Here is a 6,419-nt window from a genome sequence, read left to right as displayed (position 1 = left end):
ACTCAAGACAGCCATAACATTATGTTTTTTTACAAGTGTATGTAAACTTTTGACCACAACTGTATGTTCTGAATCTGCTTGAACTCCATTCATTAGGAATTAAGTTTGACTCGAATATTTATTTTCCTTACATCTTTAAATTTTGCTGTGGGTTTGAGCTAAAAACTTTAATGTGAGACAAAATGTTTGCTAATACTGGCCAAAATAAATCACATCTAGTCTAAACTACATGTCAACCTATGTCTACCTATCAAATTATTTTTCCCAGTAAACCGGTTGTTAAACTCTGTGTGAATATTTGATTTATTCATACATCTATTTTCTTTACGTGCTTTTTAAAATTTTTTTACTTTCCGTGTCATGGGGAGGCTGGTGTGTACCTCCAGCAGTCATTGTGTGGGATGAGAAGTAGTTCATCACAGGGCCACATGGAGACAGACATGCATTTACACTCACCCCATCAAGGTAAATTGGTAACTTTAAATTATCTTTAACATGCATGTTTTTAGTCTGTAGGAGGAACTTGGGATACTAGTAACAAATCTGTGCACACTCAATGAAAACATGCAGAAAGGCTGGAAGGTGAACCTACGACCTTCTTGCTATCAGGAGACGATGCTAAATGATGCTTTGCTGTGCCAGGTGATTTTTTTCTTTTGAGTTGATTATTTAAAGAGTTAAACTTGTTTTTTTTTTTTTTCATTTTTTAAGTATAATAGCAAATTAGGACCCTGATTTGAGTCTGCTACAACTACATTCAATTGGTATAGTAAAGCTCTAAATATATATATTTAATAGCTATTTAAAATATATATTTTAAGCCTATAATAATTTCACTTTCACTTACTTAAATTTGAAGTTTTGAGTGGTTTAAATGATTAAATATGACCTGAAATAGGCCCCATTTGTAGCTTTAAGGCTACAAACTGAAATGAAAATTGTTATTGGTCTTAAAAACAAACAGCATACCATTTAAGTTCTAAATAATGAAGTATATATATTAGGAATGTGCTAAATGGCAAAAAAATTCATATTACGATATACATTATGATGGGTGGCGGTAACGATATATATCACGATATAAAACTTTTAATAGAAAATAAATAAATCACACATTAATTGAGTGGAATAAATATGTATAGGTAAAAAAATTTAGACCTTAAAATCTCCTTTTTTTAAAGGACAATTAAGTCTCCCATAAAAATCTAAATTTAAGGGAGATCTACCTGGTTAAATCAAATATCACACACACTCACTCACTCACTCACTCACTCACTCACTCACTCACTCACTCACTCACTCACTCACTCACTCACTCACACACACACNCCAGTACTTTGGTGCAATATTATAAGATGATTAAGTGTCTGAGAGGGACAAGAAGGAATGCTCCAAGAAACTGCTTTCAAACCAGCCTTACTATTCTTGCATTTTGGGGGGGTGGGGGGGGGGGTGGATTCCCGCGGATGGCTCGTCAGCCTTCTCTCATGATGCCCCTCTAATCCAGGTGATCTTAGTCCTGTGTTCGTATTCCGTCTGAAAAATGGAATATGAACACAGAATTGGTCACAATTTATATTTTGAAAGGGTGGACTTTTGTTTTTCTGTGTTTCAGAAACTTGTTGCTGGTTGAGCAGAGGCAGAGTCTTTTTTAGGGGGTTAGGAGGACAGCATATTTAAGCAGATCAGCTGGAAATAGCAGAATGTGAACAGCATCACCTGAGAGGGATTACAGCGAACTGAGTCTTGACCTGAGCCCAAGCTCTGGCATCAAAACAGAGCTCTGTCTTTTCTCTCCCGAGCTTCCAAAAGAACATGTGTGTGTGAGTGTGTGTGTGTATGTGTGTGTGTGTGTGTGTGTGTGTGTGTGCGTGCGTGTGAATGAGTAGAAATAAAAAGTACAACAGATGGATGCTCTCCATGACATTGGATTCACGACGACATGCACACTTTGTTCTCCCTTTCCCTGCCCCACCTTCCTGACCAGTCAGATCTTGGGGAGCATCTTTGCTGTTAAACACAATAAATCATTTATGTTCTGATAAATCACATCAGTGGGCCTCAACCTTTCCTACAGAAAGACTAGCTCCTTGTTTGAGCTGTGTGTGGATCCTGGCCCATAGAGTCACAGCAGTATCGGATGAAGCCCGAGAAAGGTTTTTCAGTGCTCTTGTGCCACATTACACTGTCCAAAAACACCGGCAGGGGAGGAAAACCGTGCAGTGGTGGGAACTCCCTTCTTAAGAGGGACATTAAGAGGAAGTCTTTTAGTAAAAGGAAGAAGATTAATCTGTTTGATTAAACTGTTTGATTTAGTCAAAAAATTATGTCTGACAAATGTATATTTGACTGATTAGTCATTTATCCAATTTTTTCACACACTATAACGACAATTAGAAAATCGTAGTGGAATTTTTCAGGGGTGCATGTGCAGCTACAGCCCCAAATTCCAACATACATTGCCTTTCTTCTATAAAGCTCAATAAAAATTTAGGGTTTACTTTTATAATGTTCAAATGTGGACAAATTGGTAGCATGAACCATATAAGGAGTATAAGATAAGATGGGGCGGCTGTGACGGAGTGGTTAGGGGAGTCGTCCTGGAACCGGAAGGTCGCTGGTTCAATCCCCCATCCAGCCGTCTCAGTCGTTGTGTCCTTGGGCAAGACACTTCACCCACCTTGCCGACTGATGGTGGTCAGAGGGTCCGGTGGCGCTGGTGCATGGCAGCCCTGCTTCTGTCAGCGTGCCCCAGGGCAGCTGTGGCTACAGTGTAGTTTGCCATCATCAGTGTATGAATGTGAGTGTGAATGGGTGAATGTCTGTTAGTGTAAAGCGCTTTGGGGTCCGGAGGGACTTGAAAAGCGCTCTATAAGTTCAGTACCATTTAACATTTCCCCCCTCTTCATTTGCGCTCTCACCCACGCTGCTTCCCACATCCTCTGTTTTGACTCCAGCCGGTTCAGTCATCAAAAAGAATTGCGCGGTTGGCCGGTAGACTACAGACCTCTATCATTGGACAAATTTATATAGTTTCTACCTTATATCGTTTATATCGCGCATTCCTAATATATATTTATCAGGGTGTTGTATGAATTAAATTATTTCCGATAAATGAAGCCTATCCTCCAACACTTAAAGAGCTAAACTGGACCTTTTAAATACAGACACAGAAGGCTCACAAAATGCACAATTGTAAACTAATAAACAAATTTCAAACTTTTTTTCTTCCACTTTTATACGTGTTTTTATGTTTCTCAAAAATATCCATCTTATTTAAATCTTAAAGTTTAATTAGTTCTGCTCAGCTGTAGCTGAAAAGTTGAGTTTCACCGTGAGGTACGAAGACAAAGCAGGTGTTTGTAGTTCCTCACTGTTTGTCGGGTTGCTCTGTTGGTTGAGCAAACTGATGTTGACACACCCAGAGTTTCGGCAGATCTGTGAAGGACTGCCCAGTCCTCTCATGTTAGTGCGTGTCAGAGGTATTATTGACACACATGGTCCTAATATGGTCTTGGTTCATTAAACAGCTGGCATGTTGAGGACCTACAAAAATGAAGCAAACGAGATCAGAAAAAACAAAAACGAGAAAAGACCATATTTACCAAATATGCACATTTTTCTCTGTATATACAATAGTTGTATTCCTGCGAGTCCCCTGTGATGTTAAAATACAGAAAGCATTCTAACAAGATCATAAAGATTTAAATCTATTTATGATAGATTGGTAGTAATTTTGACACTGAGGTTTAAACATTTCACATTTAAAACTTCTTAAGTTTGAAAGTCGGCAAACACTTAAGATTTTCCAGCCAGCCAAAGCGTTCCCAGGCCAGTCAAGAGCCACTCTTTTCAGCATTTCCTGACTGAGTCTTCCCAGGGTTTCTTCCCAGTTGGACGTGCCTGAAACACCTCCCTAGGGAGGTGCCCTAAGAGGCATTTTTACCAGATGAACCACCTTAAATGGCTCCTCTCGATGAGAAGGAGCAGCAGCTCTACTCCGAGTCTCTCCTGGATAAMTGAACTTCTCACTCTATCGCTGCGGGAGAGTCCAGCCACCATGCAGATAAAACTTATTCTGACCGCCTGTATTTCTGATCTCTTTCTTTCGGTCACTACAAAAAGTTCATGACCACAGCTGAGGGTAGGAACGTATGCCGACTGGTGAACGGAGAGCTTCACCTCACAGCTCAGCTCCCTCTGCACGATCATCCCACAGAAAAAGCATCAATGAGAGTATCGTTAAAATACCAGCTCGATAAGCGATATTAATAATATTGATTGAGGATTGGGATGTATATGGATCATTAAATCAATAGAGCTTCCTCTTTCTGGACTAAAAAAATGCCGGCCCATAATTATTACAGCCAATACTTGAACTCCTTCGTTTGAGGTGAAGACTCATCCCCAACTCAGGTAATTTACAGTGCACGGTTTATTTATGTGGAGACAAAGTTTTCTAATATGAGTTGTTAGAAACCAAAAGCTGCTGCTGTTGGTTCTGACTTGAGTGCCTGCAGATACTCTAACAAAAACAATCAGTCTGAGCTTTTGCTCAGCTGGTACTTCATGTCATCTACAGATGTGATTTATAGTCACACTAAGAGGATCAGGCAACACCGGACATCTTCTTGCTTTGGGACATACTGAACTGAAGTCCTGCTGTGTATTGCACAGCGTGGGTGGACAGGGCCAGGCTGCCTATGACTGTCTACCTACAGTATACACTACCCGCAACAGACTGGAAAGGGCAGCTTATAGGTGTGAAATAAAGACTCCTGCAATCAGGTGTAGCCATTTSGTTTAATTGTATGTTTGGTTGAAACATTTAATATAAATGCTCAAATGTAAAAAATAAATAAAAAAAAGGTAAAGTGAACATGTTTTTGCATGTTGCATTATTAAAACTTCAAAACATCACTGTATATTACTTATGCAATCATGGGAAATTTATGTTTCAAAATATTTATTTTTAAATTCTGAATACACTTGGGCAGTATTATTTTTTGATAAACTATAGCCTTTAGTTAGTTCTAAGAGTTTGTTAAAAGGTAGTTGAACTTCTTGATTTTGTTTTTTGAAGATGTTTCACTTCTCACCCACAATTCTCTTCAGTTTTTTTTTTTTTGAGTGAATGTAGGGGTGCAGTTGTTGAGGCACRTTGGACCTCATGCATGAACATTTTTGTATTCTTACCCTAAATTTCTCTTTTGTTCATACGAAGGGTTCGTACAAACAAGCCACGTCAGATACAGCAAACTCTTCCATCTTCAGGAAAAGTGTGTAAATGAGCTGCGTAAACTGATGATTGCGTATCAGGTGCTCGTGCACGGGGAGAGGTGATTTACATAATTACCACCCCAAAAGCACCATATAAGGATAAACATTTCCTGCCTCACATACTAGGAAGTGTCCATTCATAAATGACATTGCAAAGTAAATAAAAAGAACTTTACGAGTTCAGAGATTGAAGTCCTGCTCTCAGAGATCCAGAAAAAAAAATCTGTAATTTTTACCAGCGTCAGACCTGCTAAAGCCGAGGAATTAAATGACAACTGCTGTTAATGTCATGTCTTTTGGGTTGTATACAGACACAGAAATAAAAATCTAAATCATATTTATCTCTCTAGTCCTGCTCCGGATTTTCTTTGGTCAAATATTTTTAATTTAAGTGTAAACACCTATTTTACATAATTTTCATATATTCAAAAGAAGAGCAGTTGCGCACTGCTACCCCCCGCCTGGACATCTCCCCCTTCCCAACCGTCGCGTCAGATGCGGTTCTGAAAGAAAGCATTTTAAAATGTCTCCAAACTTCAGTTAAAGCATAATTTAAGTTGGTTTTTAGTTTGAGATCTTCATATTAATATTGTAATGCTATACAACTGTATTAATAGCCAATTTAATTTAACCTAACCAATTTATGTCGTTACTTACATTTAAAATCTAATTCCAGTTCAAGCAGAATAACCTACTGTCAATATAATTATGGAGTGTGATTTATTTTAAACTCAAAATATCTTCAAACTAATGAAATATAAAGTTATTAATGAGAGAAATCCATCTGGACAACAGCAGACCGACTGCTGGTAATATATACGACAGGTCTGGACCACTCGTGAATTTTGTTCGTATCTGAAAATAATCTTACAATACGAGAAAGTTGGTGAATGCCACAAGTTCTCCTAAATCACTTGTACGCACAACTTAAGGTTCTTGCATAAGGCCCAATATTCTTATTGCATTTCCTCCATTAGACATCTATTAAACTACTGCCAGACGGCTGGAATGGCAGAAGTCATGGGGAAATCCACAAACAGATGTAACTTGTCTGTTTGTGCACCCCTTTGTGTGTGTGTGTGTGTGTGTGTGTGTGTGTGTGTGTGTGTGTGTGTGTGTGTGTGTGTGTGTGTGTGTGT

At 38.7% G+C, this 6,419-nt stretch overlaps 1 protein-coding gene across 3 annotated transcripts in view; it reads left to right on the top strand.

Moving 5' to 3' along the window:
• LOC106521552 (guanine nucleotide-binding protein subunit alpha-11) overlaps nt 1-6,419 on the top strand; it is a 51,418-nt gene that overhangs the window by 15,741 nt on the left and 29,258 nt on the right. The window contains exon 1 of one of the 3 annotated variants that reach the window (XM_014014187.1): nt 4,490-4,499. The exons of the other annotated variants lie outside the window; for them this stretch is intronic. The gene's annotated coding sequence lies outside the window, so the exon portion shown is untranslated. Of the gene's footprint in view, nt 1-4,489; nt 4,500-6,419 lie in introns of those variants that run through there. 3 annotated transcript variants of the gene reach the window in all.

This window comes from Austrofundulus limnaeus, unplaced genomic scaffold, assembly GCF_001266775.1.
Source record: "Austrofundulus limnaeus strain Quisiro unplaced genomic scaffold, Austrofundulus_limnaeus-1.0 Scaffold111, whole genome shotgun sequence".
Lineage (NCBI taxonomy): Eukaryota > Metazoa > Chordata > Actinopteri > Cyprinodontiformes > Rivulidae > Austrofundulus > Austrofundulus limnaeus.
This window is presented reverse-complemented; position numbering and strand designations above follow the sequence as displayed.